A 15,868-nucleotide genomic window follows, 5' to 3' on the forward strand; every position below is an offset into this window, starting at 1 on the left:
ACAGAGAGGTGAGTGAACCCCTAAAACCAATCTGATGGAGAAACACTGGCTGCTAAACAGTTGGGAGAGCATGAAGAGAAGTGCCTGGATCAGCGCAGACCTCCTAAACTGGAGTGCTCTGTTGTGCTTTCCCTGAAGTTCTGTGACGTGATACCTGAAACTCTAATGTGAGGATTTCACAAGATAGAGTGTGGTCGGAAGCAACCCTTTGTTGAATAGTTGAAGCAACTCTTCAATGTTAAGTATATGTTCAATGTTAAGTTCCTCACGCCCCTTCAGTTTTTTAGATTGTCTGGGGACTTTGGTTTGCGTCCTGTGAGTCACAAGATAGGTTACAAATGTAATGTATTTGTTACTTCTCTGTAAAGTCATTCAGAATCTTTAACTAGTGCAGAATGTACAACTCTTTTGCTAAAGGGTCTCTGCCAAGGAAGCATTCTTCCGGGCTTTGTAATTTGCATCGATTACCGACTGAGCTGTTTCCTAGTGCATCGCTGGGTGTTGACTGTAAGCTACAAAGCCATACGTAGTGTTGTCCTGATTAAAGAAGCCTGACACAGGTGGTCAATTTTAATAATGGCTGAGATTGAGCTGGGTGACTTGAAAAATTTTTTTTTACAAATTTTGGAACTTGAAATGTCAAGAGGAAGTTACTCTTTTTGATGCCACACCCTCTGAAAATCTCAATTTTGAAGGTGGGTTCAGTGTATAGTACTGAACTTGAAAAAAAACAGGAAGTTGAGAAGTAGACAGTAATGCCAAAAATAAGGTCCTAGTCTCCTAACTTTCTGCTTTTTAATATAATCTGACATGCCTTCAGAATATTTCACTTCCTTGATGACCTTTCTTCCAAACAGTTTCTACCCAACATTTAACCCCAGTACATAGTAGCAGAGTTAATGATTTTCTCATGAGGCAGATATGAATAGGAACAGTATTCGTATCAAAGACAACTGGTCCCCCTTCCAGGTCCATCTTTGGGCCAAGATACGTAGTCGCCAACAGTGAGTTGGCGACTGTATTTTTTTAGTCCTGGCTCAAAGTAAGATCCATCTGTTTTGCCCAGCCGTTTGCCTGAGTGCCACAAAATGGTCCTGTTATTAGTCTTATTTCTGGTCCTATTTGAGGTTAGGGAATAATGTAAATAAACTTCAGTCCTCCTTGTGATGAATGTAGCGTGGGAATTAAAAGTGATGGTTTTGGTAGTGGTAAGTGATGTTGCGTCTCTATTTTCTCAATTGCTCTGTTTTCTTTGGACAGCAAAACAGACATTTAAGAATGAATTTGTCATCTGGAAGGATAGTTGTGACCAAGTTTCCCTCAACAGGATACAAGATGTTATTTTTGAGCTTCGTTACCCTCACCAAGGGAAAAAAAGAGACGGGGAAAAAATAAGAAAGAAAACGAAAGTAAAGAAGAAACAGGCAATGAAGAGAAAGGTCAAAGAGGAGGAGGAGGGGGGAGAATGTAACTTCGCAGACTGTCTATTCATAGAAATTAGCTTATTATTTTGAACTGATAGTTGAATTCACTCTACATCTGGTGAATTAAGGAAAGAAATCTGACTGATTAAATTGAACTGCTAGTTGTCAGTTAAATAGTTTATATATAAATATGCAGCCTCATTTCCATCACCTTTTCTTGCATGAACTAGACAGTGAATCAGTTTCTCTAACCATGTTTGAGTGGTAAGCATAACAATGCCAGTTGGTGATTCAGATATATGGAGAGGTGGGCAGTTTTTATATTTATGAATCATTTATCAGGAATTATTCCATATAATTTCTGAGCATGAGTTATTTTTGTCAGCTTCTTTTATGAATGTTTTGTTGCCTTATAAGGAAATATGTATACTCCCCTCCTCTCATTCAGTTGTCCCTGGTGACGCCTCCATAATTTCTGTCTTTACACTGGTACATTTTTAGTCTAATTCAGGCATGTGAGAAGCAGGGGAAAAGTTGAGTTAAGTCAATGTCAGCGATTTTTTTTTTGTATCCATTCATGGATGGATTTAGTGAATCTGAACAAGTTTGCATTTAAAATCTACATACATCATATAGACACAATACCCAAAATATTCTTCCACATCCTCCAAGGGAAAAAGAAAACAGGATTCACAAGAGAAAACTAATACATTTTTTAATAATAGATGCAATTTCAGGGGTGATTTATGATCATGCTCTCATATGTAGAGATATTAAATTATTACTTTGCACTAAGTGAAGGTGGTCATAAACATACAGCATTTAGTTCTACAAATATATAAAAAATGTACTGCTGCTCTGTGAAGTAAAATACAGATAATTGTATTATCTCCATTTTATATTGAAAAACCTGAATTTTTCTAAATCCTGCTGTGTCAATTATTTGAAGCTAAAAATAGAGATGACTTAATCTAGTCTGTTTTTTTAACTGTTATCTTATTTATAGATGTTGTTATGTAAAGAAAGGATTGAAAGAAATAGTGTGACATTTTTAAGCCCAAATATTTGTGACATACTGGTAGATTTTAATGCCCAGACTCTTATTTGAAGATTAAAAATACATATTTTAAAACGTGGTTACAGTTATTTAAACTAAGAGGTCATTTCAAACCCTCATGGTCTTCCTGTGCTGCTTCAAACAGCCGTGGCTGCATGTGAAACGATATACAGTGAGATACAGTTTGGGGCGTGGTAAACACAGTTTGGGGTGTTTTGTATTGCTATGTTCCTTTACCTCTACTTTACCATTTGCCCCACCACCAAGTCAGTCATTTGAAAGTGGTAGATCTAACAAAATTTTCCAATTCTATTTGAAGTCATAATTTCCCCTTAACAAGTGTATTTAGATCATAGATTTCCTTATTTATTCTCTGAAATTAATGTTTTCTGTAATCTTTAGACTGTGCGATTGTTGTTTAGGAGTTTTTATATTTTTTTAATCCAATAGAATATAGCTAAAATTTAGAGGCACTGAGCTTCTAGTCATATCATTACAAAGTCCTTAACATGGAGGCATATTTTGTTTTTCAGAATTGCTTTTTTTCTTCTTTAGATCCTTTTCTTTTCATTAAAAAACTACTCTGGAAAAGGTTTTTTTTTTTTTTTTTTTTCCCTTAACAGAAGAAAAAAAAAAAGCCATGCTTGACTGATAATGCATTGCTTTGGATGGTGAAACATTATGAAAGTTTAATTTTTAATTAAATCTGAAATACCAATTATAACTGAAAGAGATTTTAACCTGTTTCTTTTCAGACTGCCTGAAGTTACATTTAAAGACCGAAATCACTGCACCTTAAAAACAAAAGACTGAGCTGCACTGCATTCCTGTAAGTGAAAGCTTCCTGTACCTTCCTCTGCGTTTTTGTGACCAGCCCAAAAAATGACAAAAACATTAGTAACATAGTAACCAGACATGAGTACAAATTTGAATGTCCCTGAAGAAATATTTGTTTAAATGATTTCCTTCTCTAAAAAAAAGAAAATCTGTTGGGCTCAATATTCAGTATCTTTTTTATCCAACCTCAATTGTGAATCCTTTCTTTGGCTGGTTTGAATTGCATTAGGGAGGGTGTCACCCACTGTGCATCGGCAAAGTGACACATACCCTGTCAGGAAAGAGCCTTGCCTTTTTCTTCAAGGCTCATGGAAGGTAACAGATTGCTTAGAGAATCAAAGTAGATTCCTTTTTTTTTGTGATGTCATTAGAAATTTTTAGCCTTTGTGTCAGTGGAAATGGAAAGTTCATGATGACATCACAAGATTCTATTGCCTTGAGGACTTTGGGCAAAACTAAGAAAAATGCATAATTCCCTTGTGTGCGTGTGTTCCCCGTTCTGCTATGAAGCAGTCAAAATAGCACATCTTATGTCTTCCCGTGAGCTACAAGGCTGTCTCTCAGAGCCCCATTGTTCCATAAATGCATGTCAGAGTCTACCACAGTCTGGTCTACCCTTATTTAGCTGCTGTTTTGTCAATGTACTTGGAAGAACAATTAACACTTGGGATTTCAGTGTCTGAATAACAGGCAGTGAATAGAACCCGAGCACATAAAAGATTCAGACGCCCAGGGTAAGAAAACAGAAGCTTATAGTTGGTGGGGGAAGAAAAGAAAAGCATTTTAATGCTACACTCAAAGGTTGTGAAATACTACAAGGAAAGTCAATCTGGTCTTTTTTTTTTTTTTTTTGTAATTTTAGATCAAAATGTACATTTTGGTAATGAAATCCAGAAGGTGATGATGTCTTCCAAAGTTTTGCAGTTTAATGTGTTGCAAGGTCTTTCGTTAGAGAGTCATAAAACATTTAAATAATATTCATCTCTTTGAGTCATTGTTGGAATGCCGGATGTGGGGCATACTGCGCGTGGCTCCCCGAGTGTCCCAGTGCTGGTCCGGCAGAGCACTCTGGATGTAATGCCAGCAATTTCTTCCATTTTCATTTTAGTTTACTGTACTCTTTCATTAGTGACTGTAGTTGTGCATGTTGACTGTCGACCATCCTGGAGGCGTTTAAATATCTCTATTGTCTGAATTCCTGCTAGATCCTTTTGTTTTTGAGAGAGAGATGATACAGAGACACAGCAGGATCCTCTCACTGTCAGGGTATCTGGGGAACCAGAGGGAACCCTGGCAGCTCCTTCATGTTGCCCACTGAGCACAGTGCCTTGCTGGTATGAGTGAATAAATGATGATTATTGTTATTTTTGTTACAACAATTCAAACCCAGAGATGGTAAGGTCTCTAAAAAACAGGGTTTATTTCTTCCTGATTTTTATTATCACATGCTTGGGAATAGTAGTAGTATCAAGAAGTAGCTGTTGTTGTTACTACAATTAAAAAATATGTTAAAAGTCAGAACTTTAGGACTCATTCTGTCAGAGAATATTTATTGGGAAAAGGAATTGAATAAAGTTTTGACAGTCAGGAAGACAATTATAAAGGAATTTGTCAGAGACAAGCCTATTGTTCATCACATCACAATAGGCATCAGCTTCCTAGTGTTTCGACTCACTGACATTGAACTTCTTCCTCCTGACCAAGATAAGAAGCGTCCATTCATACCATACCCTTTTTGTCAGTGAGATGGTCTTCAGTAGCTTTGCATTTAAGTGATGTGCCTTACATCCCACATACTGAAATTCTCTCTAAAGATAAACCCATCTGACTCCAGCATAGATGAGGCTCTGCACCTTTTGTCTACTTGCCGTGTAGTAGATTCTGCTTCAAGGAAATGGGGCAAATGGTACTTTAGTTATTATATCAAGAGACCAGGGATATGGGGAAGATGCCATTAGAAGCTTCTACTTTCAGTGCATAAAAAGTCAGATCCATTTTCTCAGCACTAATAAAAGCAAAAAATTCTTTGGAACTCAGAACCATTTGACCCCTACTAAGTTTAGCAACCTGATTTTTTGTGTAAGGTTCTCTGCCCTCCCATGCCAATTTCAGTTTATTTCCAAATGGTGTCCCTTCATTTTTATTAAATCATCTTCTGGTGATGAAAATTAAGGCTCTCATAAAACTTGGCCTCTGAGGCAAATCTAAAATGATAAAATTTAGGCTTAGTGAATTATACTGTTACCATGTTGAATAACATTTAAGAGCTCAAAGAACTGTATAAACACATTTTATGATTTTTTTTTAAGATCAAAAAATTGAAGTGAAAGGGATTTAAGAACAGAGCTTCATCAAACATTATGGGTAAAAAAAGATGTAAGAAATAAAAGTTCAATCATCTCATTTTGAAATAAGTAAAATTGAGGCCCAGTGTAGGGCGTGCAGGTCACCCAAACCATACTGGTCACACCAGTGCACATCATCCTAAGACATCTAGCCTAAGAGTAGCCCCCAACTCAGGCTCTGGGGCTGTGATCTGTCCTCTACTCTCAGGGTCTGAGCAGTGCTTTCTGAGGAAAAAAATGCCTTAGGCTCTTTGTCTGAGATTCGTGGAACTGTATTCCTCTCTACCAAGTCGTCCAAAATTCATATATATAGGGATATTCTGAAAACATTTGTTATAAAAAAAAATTTTTTTTCAGTTTTCCTCTGTATCTTGATAACATGCCTCTGGTTGTGCAATGAATCACATAGAGGCAGATTTTTCTGGTTGACTTAATATTCTTTATGGTGATTTACAAAGTGGACAGGAGACCATTAGAAACTTTCAGTGGTTGAATTGGGCTTAGAGGCATGAGGAAACTAGTACTCTGAGCAGAGCCGTTGTGACATGGATTTCAGTCGTCCCAAGAGTGTGCATCATGCATGGTGTCAGAATGTCACTGCTGCCAGGGGTCATTTCCATCAGAGAAAAGTTTTTCAGGATCTGGAAAAAATGAAATAAACTTTAATAATTTAAAACAAATTACTCACCCTGGTAATTTATTTCAGGTTGCTTTATTGGATTCTGTCATTTAGCAATCCAAAGAGACCAGTATAGGAACTTTTCTATAATTTTACTCCAACTAAGTCATGGATATGTCTCAGTTTTTTCCTCCAATTTATTTTATCACCTACAGGCCTTTGCCCTATCCCCACCCTGAAGAAGCTAAAGTCACTCTGTACAAAAAATTAGCTATCTAAGTCTCTGTGCCCAAACAAGGAGACAGAGCTCTGCATTAGAAAATTCCATGGAAGCTCCCCCGTGCAGAAGGGAGAATTGAAGCATGAGGATGCCAGAGCAGGGCCCAGGATGCACTGTCCTTAGACGTTTTCTTTCTTTTCTCTATAACAATGAATTAAAATTTATTTATGCTTTTTATGAACAAAGCCTTTTATAGGATACATAGATAAATGACATTATTTCCTGTCATCGAGGAGTTCAGAGTCTATTTGGGCAAAAGATACAACTTCCTTGTAGACAAAAAGTTATATAGGTACAACAGAGGAAGCAAATGGTTATCATTTCTTCTGGACCACAAAGAACAATATTATATTAACAAGTAGCCCGAGCAGAAGGAGTAAAAAAAAATGAAAGTTGAGGAAACAGTGTATAGTAATGGTGTGATCAGAGTATAGGATGCTAATTGGAGCCCATATTTTCCAAAGTGTAGGTTGCATTTATAGGTCATGAAATCAGTTTAGAGGATTACAGTCAGTATACTTCTAAAGGAAAAAATTATGAAAGAATGTATGTTACATATTTTTAAGATAATGGATTACAAAATAAATATATTTCTTACTAGGAATCATGCCAACAAAATATGAAAGCAAATCTAAAGAAGATTATTTTCCCCCTTTTTGTATATGAGAAACTGGAGGGATTAAGCACTTTGTCCCAGGTCACACAACAGGTAAATGGTAGAGATAGTATGTGACTATATCTGTCCAACTCCACATTCATACTCTTCATGATTTGATACTGCTTTCTAATGTACCAAATCTTCAATTATTTGATAACTCACAGTTATATCTCCAGTCCTTGTATGTCTTCCAAACTCCAGTCTTACTTCTAATGTCCTTATTTAAATCTTCAACTAGATATCAACACTAGTTTCTCAGAGTCAATATATCAAATTTGAATTCATCCTCCTACTTAGAAATCATCCCTCGTTTTGACTATTCTAATTTTCTTCATCCCAGTTCTCCAGGTCTTCTTAACTTAAAATATGTCATTCTTCCCTTCCCCCTTCCCTGTTCTCAGATGTCCAATAAAGTGACCAAGCTGGGTGAATTTTCCTCCCCCTTTGAGGGAAATTCATCTTCTCTTACTTGCAGTCAGGCTTTCATCTTCTCTTACTTGCAGTGATCACCTAATGGGGAAAGATGGGGGAGGAATGATGGGTTCATCCTAAACACTGCTCCCCCATTAGGTGTCCTGAGGCAGGAGCCCTAAGATCCTGTCACCTTCATTCAGACAAAACTTTAATAATTCTGTATTAATTACCAAACAATTTCTAGCTCATATTCATGACATTCTAAAATCTAGTTCTAATCCTACTTCTGACTTAATTTTTTGGTTTAATAAATCACACACTCAGGCCAAATTCCCTCACCCACCTTTATTACTATTATTTCTGCCATCTGGAATGTCCATCATTCTGTTTTTCTATATGCAAATGGAACCCATCTTTACAGGTCCACTTTAAATGCTCAGAATTCCATGAAACCTTAATTGCATAAAAAGTCATGAAACCTTAATTCCTCGACTTAGCTAGAAACAATCTGCTCTCCCCTACCAACCAAACACTTAGCACCTGTTTGGCCTTCCTGACAATTTGATTTTTGAATTCCAGCATTCAAAACTAAGAGAGAATATGTTTCTGTTAAGTCAACACATTTGTGGTAATTTGTTACAGCATCCTAAGAAACTAATGCAGCACTTATCTACACTTTTTTGGAGACATGAATTTCTTTCTGTATTTTTTGACAATATATGGATGCCTTATCTTCTTACTAGAAAATAAATTCCTTAGGTATAGAATCCATATTAAATTAACATTTGTAAACCCTCCATAATCCACCACAATAGAATCATTAATTCATTATTCAACCATTCTTAATACTCAGAATATTGAAATGGTCCCTTAGACTCTCATGGAACTTATAGTCTCTCAAGGGAATCAGCAATTAAATAAATGAACAAATAATTAGAAAATTACAAATTGCAGTTCATGAAAAGAACTAATAGTTATGCAGGACAACAATGGGTGGGGAGCTCTATTATACTGTCCAGTGGGTACTCATGAAATAGTTCTCAGAGGAAGTGTCATGTAAGTTGAGAGTTGAAAGGTAGGAAGAATCAGGCAGGTAAAGAATTTAGGGTGGAGATAGAAGCTGGGAAGGAGAGAAGGCTCCAGACAGAAATAGCATAGACAAAGCCCTGAAGCAGGGACCAACTTTGTATTCAAGGAAATGAAAGGATTTCCGTGTGGCTAGAACAAAGTGAGCAAAGGAGAAGACTGACTAGAGTGGGATCAGAGTGGTAGCTTGGGTAAGGGACTTGGATTGTATTCTGAATACTCTGGAAAAACACAGAGTAGTTATATGTATACATATATACACACACATACATATATACACACATATAACATATTACATATTGTAACTCTGGGGGGAACATGTGTTCCCAGCCCAGGGCAAATAAATCTTTGAAGCCGAAATCAGTCAAAGGGAAAAATAAAGTGGGATAAACCCATTTATTACTTACAAGAAGTCATGTACTCCCGTTTGCCCATGTCTCACCCTGTCTAGGCTGGAAGGCCCTACAAAATCTTACCAGTCCAGGTGCCCACTCACTCTCCACCCACCTTGTAATCACCTATTTCTACCACTCCTTGGAAACACCGGTTGATGTAGAGATGCACTAAGGCCAGGTGAGAGATTCGGGAAATACTGCATTTTACTCACGCGTAAGTACAACATATTTGACTTATAGACATATATATATATATATATATATATATATATATATATATATATATATATATATCCATATAGATGGCTGAAGAATAGAGCAAGATTAAAATAAATAATTCAAAGGTAAACAGTATACACAAGCTCATAGCAACTACACATTTATTACAAGCGTCACTAAAGGTTTACTTCTGAGCTTGAGGAGAGCTTGGACTTCTGAAACAGAGGTCTAATAGTTCACAATGTTTTCCCATCTGCATAACCAAAGTAGATCTCTGACAACTTTCTAAGGTAAGGTCAAGTTAATTTTATTGCCTTTCTAGTTAATAACTGTTGTTGGTTAACGGATCTCTTATTTTTGTTTATTTATTTTATTTTATTTTTTTTTGAGAGGGCATCTCTCATATTTAACAACAATAAAATTCTGTATAGGGGACTCAGTGCACAATCATTAATCAACCCCAAGCCTAGTTCTCAACAGTCTTCAATCTTCTGAAGCATAACGAACAAGTTGTTACATGGTGAACAAATTCTTACATAGTGAATAAGTTCTTACATGGTGAACAGTAAGTACAAGGGCAGTCATCACAGAAACTTTCGGTTTTGATCACGTGTTATGAACTATAAACAATCAGGTCAAATATGAATATTCATTTGATTTTTATACTTGATTTATATGTGAATCCCACATTTCCCCCTTATTATTATTATTATTATTATTTTTAACAAAATGCTGAAGTGGTAGGTAGATGCAAGATAAAGGTACAAAACATAGTTTAGTGCTGTAAGAGGACAAATGTAGATGATCAGGTGTGTGCCTATAGACTAAGTATTAATCCAAGCTAGACAAGAGCAACAAAACATCTATGGATGCAGAAGATTTCTCTCAAAACAGGGGGGGTGAGGTTCTAAGCCTCGCCTCTGTTGATCCCCAATTTCTCACCTGATGGCCCCCCTGCGACTGTGCCTGTCTTAGGTTGTTCCTCCCTTGAGGAATCTTACCCGTCTCTGGCTAACCAGTCATCTTCCAGGGCCATACAGGGAAATGTAAAGTTGGTAAGTGAGAGAGAAGCAATATTGTTTGAAAAGGTTAGCTTTTTACTTCTTTGCAGATTTATACCCTGTGGCTTCTATGCCCAGCATTTGTCCTGAGGTATCTTTACCACTTGGAAGAATTATGATACTTGGTAATTTTGTTATGAGGCACGAATTCTACTTAAGGGTTGTAATTAGGAAGGAAGAAGAAAAGCTATAGAAGTAGCAGACGGAAGAAAACATGGGAAGATTGATTATTTCTTTGACATATCTTCTTGTAGAGTAGCATAAGCATGTATAGGTTTTAAAATACTAATTAAATTGTGTACAGACATTAACATAATAGGATTACAGCTACATAACCAAAGCAGATCTACAATTACCAGCCATCTCCAGTGAAACCAAAAAAACCAGTTAGGCACCCTAGAACACTTATCAATGATATGATGGATATTGTCTAACTGAATTTGAATATTTTGAGAAAAATCAGACAAATTAAAACAACACATTCCTGGGAACTGTTCACATTCCGTATGTTCTTTTAACAGTAGATAGTCTGTAGTCACAAGATTTTGGAGTCCTGCAACTTGCACTTCTCCTAATTCTTGGTTGAGTTCCGACAGTATAGATCCAGTCAAATTTTTTGTTTTACTGTATGCACAGGCCAGCTTAGATGTATCCTTCTTCATTCCAATGGCAAGTCCAGGAACCGGTGGGATGAATGCAGCTACAACTGCAACAGTGCCAGGATCTTTGTTGAAGTTTTTTGATGTTCGTCTTCTGGAATGACTTTATTTTTGTTTATTTTTAAGTGCTCATTATATAATGTAGAAATGAGTACCAAAACTGTGTTTTACTTCTAGAATGTATTTTCAACTGTTAAACCCTAATCTTATTTATAATTTTGTTGTATCTTATCATGTACCAGGGGCCTGGAAGCATAGATAGCCTTGAAAATGAATCATCATTATCCCCATTATTACTACCTACAATATTACTGGATTTCTGGATTAAAAACAATCCAGACTGTTTTAAGTATGATGCATTAATATCCTAGAATGCCACTAAGTCAGAACAGAGATATTGGTTTGTTTGCAAAGTGATAGAAATTACCCCCTTCTGCAATTAAAGAGGAAATAAAGTAGAGGGAATATGAAAATTAAAATTTAAAGAAGTAGGTTAAGCTCTAAAGATACGGGGATTTATCTGCTGTAATTTGTAAAAAGACACTAGAATCATAAGCTATTATAGCTATACAGAACCTTAGGAATTATTTATTTCAGCCCCCCTGTTTTGGAAATGAACAAAATTCAGGCCCAGAATTCCCATCCAGGTCATGCAGTTAAATAGTTAATGTCAAGGTGGCAAATGTAACTCCATTTCTAAGAAGCTAGATTAACACAGTCAAGACAGCTAATCTATGATCAAAAGACCCTAGCATAAACCCTTTCAAAGTCTTGGGTGGAAAAAGGAGAATTAAGTATAGGAGAGGAAGCTACAGACAAACTTTAATTAATGAAAATCTGAACAATATATATTATGCACAAGCTGTTTACTTAATGAACAAGTTGCTTTATAAAAGTTGCCCCTAATCCTTGCTACTACAGTCAGCAACCTCTGCAACACAGGAATCATTTCCATTTTATAGTAAGAATACTGAGTTTCAGAAAGATTAAGTAACATCCAAGATTGCAAAGTCAATGAGTTTGTCCTGTTGGCAGACCTGATTCAAACTCTGTACTATCTCCTGCTTGGTGTTTTTACCTCTTGCATTTTGTTATCACCTTAGTTCATGTGATCATGCAGGTCATTTGTTCTCTAATAGTCCAAATGTCTGAAAAACTTCAAAAGAAGTTAAGAAGGTTAGAAAAGAGTCACATTTACATAAAGCTTTTACCTTTAATATTCACTACAGTGCCTCAAGATACATGTTATAATCCTTGGTCTATAATTTAGGACACTCAGTCTCAGATTAAATTGCCCTGTACATTTTTGTAAAAATCTGAGCCAGAATTCTGACTCCGTGTTCTTCCCATTATTCCACCCATCTCCATGTCTGTTCTTCTTCTGCATGCTGGTTAGTCTTCGATGGTCAGAATACCTCAGCTCCTTATCTGGCAAAGTAGAATTGTAGTATGTGTTCTTGTAGACTTCCCAAGAAGAAAGAGAGTGTGTTGAGAGGGTGCTCTTATAATGAAGTTGTATCATATAGTCTGGAAATAAAAACAATGTTTTCTTCTTTGAGAAATGAGGAGCTGGGAAGATAAGTCAGATCCATGACATTATTTTTCATTCTCTGCATCATTTTGACTCATTGTGAGTCTCTTCCCAAGACCCCCATGATATCACAGATAATGGTATCACCTAGATCTATGCATCTATGAACTAAATCATACTTAAAACCCCTTTGAAAAATGAAAGATGTAAAACCATTGTATTTGTTAAACCAATAATAAAGAGTAAGTTTCACAGTTTCCTTCTTCAGAATAACTTACTTGAAGCTTTGTAAGACTGAACAGAGATATAGGTCAATGAAAGTGCTCAACATTATTGCTACAGAATGAATGCAAAACTGTGAAATTCTGTTATTGTGAATTGTTATTATTGTTTTCTAATGACCACTGAAGACTATATTAGAAGTGAACAACATGGTAAAAGCAAGGGAAAGAAGGAGATATGAATGAAACACATGCTGGCAGGTCCCACTGTAAATATGAACCAGAATTTTCTTCCATGTGTTAAATTTAGCAACACTGCAAACATATACTTCCATTTCTGAGGAGGTCATTGTCTATTATTTATGCACTTGGACAATTATTTTAAAGCTGGCTGTCACTGGAGAATAGCACCAGTATACATAACAAGTTTAAGGCAGTTAGAAGCAGTGTTTACCTGTTACGGTCCTAGAATTGTTGTCTTTTCCCTTCCACTTCTTGAGTTTGACCTCTGAGTCTTTCTGTGTGACAGAGTCTAGCTAAATCTTCTAAAATAATCCAATGAAAAGCAACCCTTCCTGCTTCACAGAAGGGACTTTGTTCTTTGGCTCAGACTTGCTTTTTGCCACATTTTGCCAGTAGCCCTAGATCAGAAAGCTCATTAATATATCCTTTGAACTACTGGGTCTCCTCAGGAAAAAGCAAAATAAAACAAAATGTCTTCAACAGTCTTACAATATTTTGTTAAAAATCCATTTCTCATTCAATGTTTTGTTCTCAAAGGAATTTTGAGTGAGGAAAAAGCTTTTGTAAGAGGAAAGAAGCTTATCTAATTTCTTTAAGACTGATAAGAAACAATCAGGAGACTTGTGACTCTTTGAAACAGTCAATCTCCAGGGAATTAGGCCTATGTTTCTCAAGAACAATAAAGTGTTACCTTCAGGTTGCAGCACATTGGTTACAAATGCATGTGCCCTTCACATATCCCAATGAAAATTTGAAAGCCCCATTCTTTAAGTCAACTGGAAAAGGGAGTAGGCCACACTGAACTGATAGTCCATGAGAAATTAAATACAGAATGATCAAACTTCTGGTTAGTATCATATTCTCAGTTATAAACCTCCTATGATAAAATGTTTTCAAAGATGTAGGAAAATAATTTCAGTCCTGTGATAGTACTGAGCATTAGGAGATTTAGGGTTTTGAGTGTTGTTTACTAGTTTGCAGTTGCACTAAATTGACCATATGAAATTTGCTTAATCTTTGCTACAACTACTGAACTGTTCTTTGATTACCTTATTTGAATATTCTAAGACTTTATTAAATGATCAATATATGTTGCCATTATTGTTGCTATCAGAGTTCTGTTCTCTTCTTAGGATTAGGGCTGGCAGGACCAGTTGTGAACCTGAGTTACACATTTAATGCTACATCTGTCATATCCACTGTAGCACTGGGAGTGCGAGGGGTCAACTAGACTGGCCAAACTTAGTTGTATCTTACCTAGAAAATTTGTCAGGAATGTTTCCTGTACAAGTTCTTTTAGCAGATAGAGAAATAGTTTGCATGAAAAGCTCTTGTTTTTTAATAAGAACTGAACCTATTATGCTATATGAGATTCTCGGATTGATGACATAATACTATCCACATTATCACTGCAGTTACCACTAGGGAGACAGCAAGTGTAATTGAGAGGAAAGAGCATGGGGCTGACTGTCTGAAGACTTGATTCAGATACTGTCAAACAGTTTTGTGTTTACATCATTTTCCTTATCTGCAGGGGACACTTTTCTCTATCTTACAGACATTATGCAAAGAAGTCAAATGATATATATGAAGTATTTAGAGCTCCATGGAATAAAGTTAGTTCATAAATATCATGTATTACTATTACAGTAAAAGTATTAGTAGAATTATAAATCAGTTTGAGGTCTCAGGAGTAAGGTGCTTTATCTGAGGTCTTAGTGGTTGGAAATTAGTTTGTTTTTTGAGTTGCCATATAGGGAAGTACTCTTGTGCTGCTAAGTACTGTTCATACACTGGAAACAATGACTCAGAATGAATTGACAGTGATATATTACTCCTAAAAATTTATTTTAAAAGTATTCTTTACTATAAATTCTATGAGCAGTTCTCAAGTTAAAAAAAAAAAAAGCTCCTATATGAGACAGTGAATTTCCTTGAGGGGAAGAACCATGAGTATCTTACTGATTTTCTTGGTCACTGAAACTGGTACCAGATAAGTGTTCAGTAAATGTTTGAGTATCCAGTATAAAAATTTAGTGAAATTTAATAAAATTTGTTCAAAAAATATATAGTGAATTCATTTATTTGACCATTGATACTGTGTGATATGGACAGATGTTATTGAAAAGTATTCCCTTAGAAAAAGAAAGAATTGTATCTATTACTATTGACCTGGAAAGATTACCATAATTTATTAAATGATATGAGCAAATTTTCAGGTTCATGAATATTTATGGGTAAATGTGTATGTTACGTGAGTAGACATAAAAAAAGCTACAGAAAATTACATACCATATTCCTCACAATGGCCGTCTCACAGGGTTGAGAACAAGAAAGGACTAGTTATAATGAGCATTTATTACAAAAATAAGATAAGAAAATGCATACATAAAATATATTTTTCAATTGCTACCTTTTATTTCTTGGAAAAGCAGCCTGAGAAAACTGATCACCATACAGAAATTTTAGTTTCATTGCATTATTTCAACTTCCATTGCCAGAGTGTGAACTCCATTCTCTGGGTAGATTGATTCATTTACTCAACAAATATTTCCTGAGCTCTACAATGGTCCTAGTTCTTGCTAACAGATATGATGTATAATTATGTGTGTGTATGTTAATTTTTATGTGTGTGTAAAGCTGAGCCCTTTCATGGTGTAGGTTCATACATGGAATCACATACAAAGAACTAACAGATGAGCAAGCAAAAGTTATTAAAAGTAAGCTGATTCTTTACTATAGGTTCCTTTCTGTATATATAACCTACAAAATGCTCAAAAAACCTACAGAATTCTTTCTCACCCACAATATGTCTCCCC

At 35.9% G+C, this 15,868-nt stretch overlaps 1 protein-coding gene across 24 annotated transcripts in view; it reads left to right on the forward strand.

Moving 5' to 3' along the window:
- The window catches only part of ZBTB20 (zinc finger and BTB domain containing 20), an 832,086-nt gene that overhangs the window by 336,990 nt on the left and 479,228 nt on the right, over nucleotides 1-15,868 (forward strand). For 18 of the 24 annotated variants that reach the window (XM_073231612.1, XM_073231628.1, XM_073231618.1 and 15 more), the window contains one exon: nucleotides 3,237-3,310. The exons of 3 other annotated variants lie outside the window; for them this stretch is intronic. The gene's annotated coding sequence lies outside the window, so the exon portion shown is untranslated. Of the gene's footprint in view, nucleotides 1-3,236; nucleotides 3,311-9,171; nucleotides 9,330-15,868 lie in introns of all 24 variants that reach the window. 3 more of the 24 variants (XM_073231626.1, XM_073231625.1, XM_073231631.1) reach the window with 1 other exon arrangement.

The sequence above is a fragment of the Manis javanica genome, chromosome 3 (genome assembly GCF_040802235.1).
Source record: "Manis javanica isolate MJ-LG chromosome 3, MJ_LKY, whole genome shotgun sequence".
NCBI classification, from domain to species: Eukaryota; Metazoa; Chordata; class Mammalia; order Pholidota; family Manidae; genus Manis; species Manis javanica.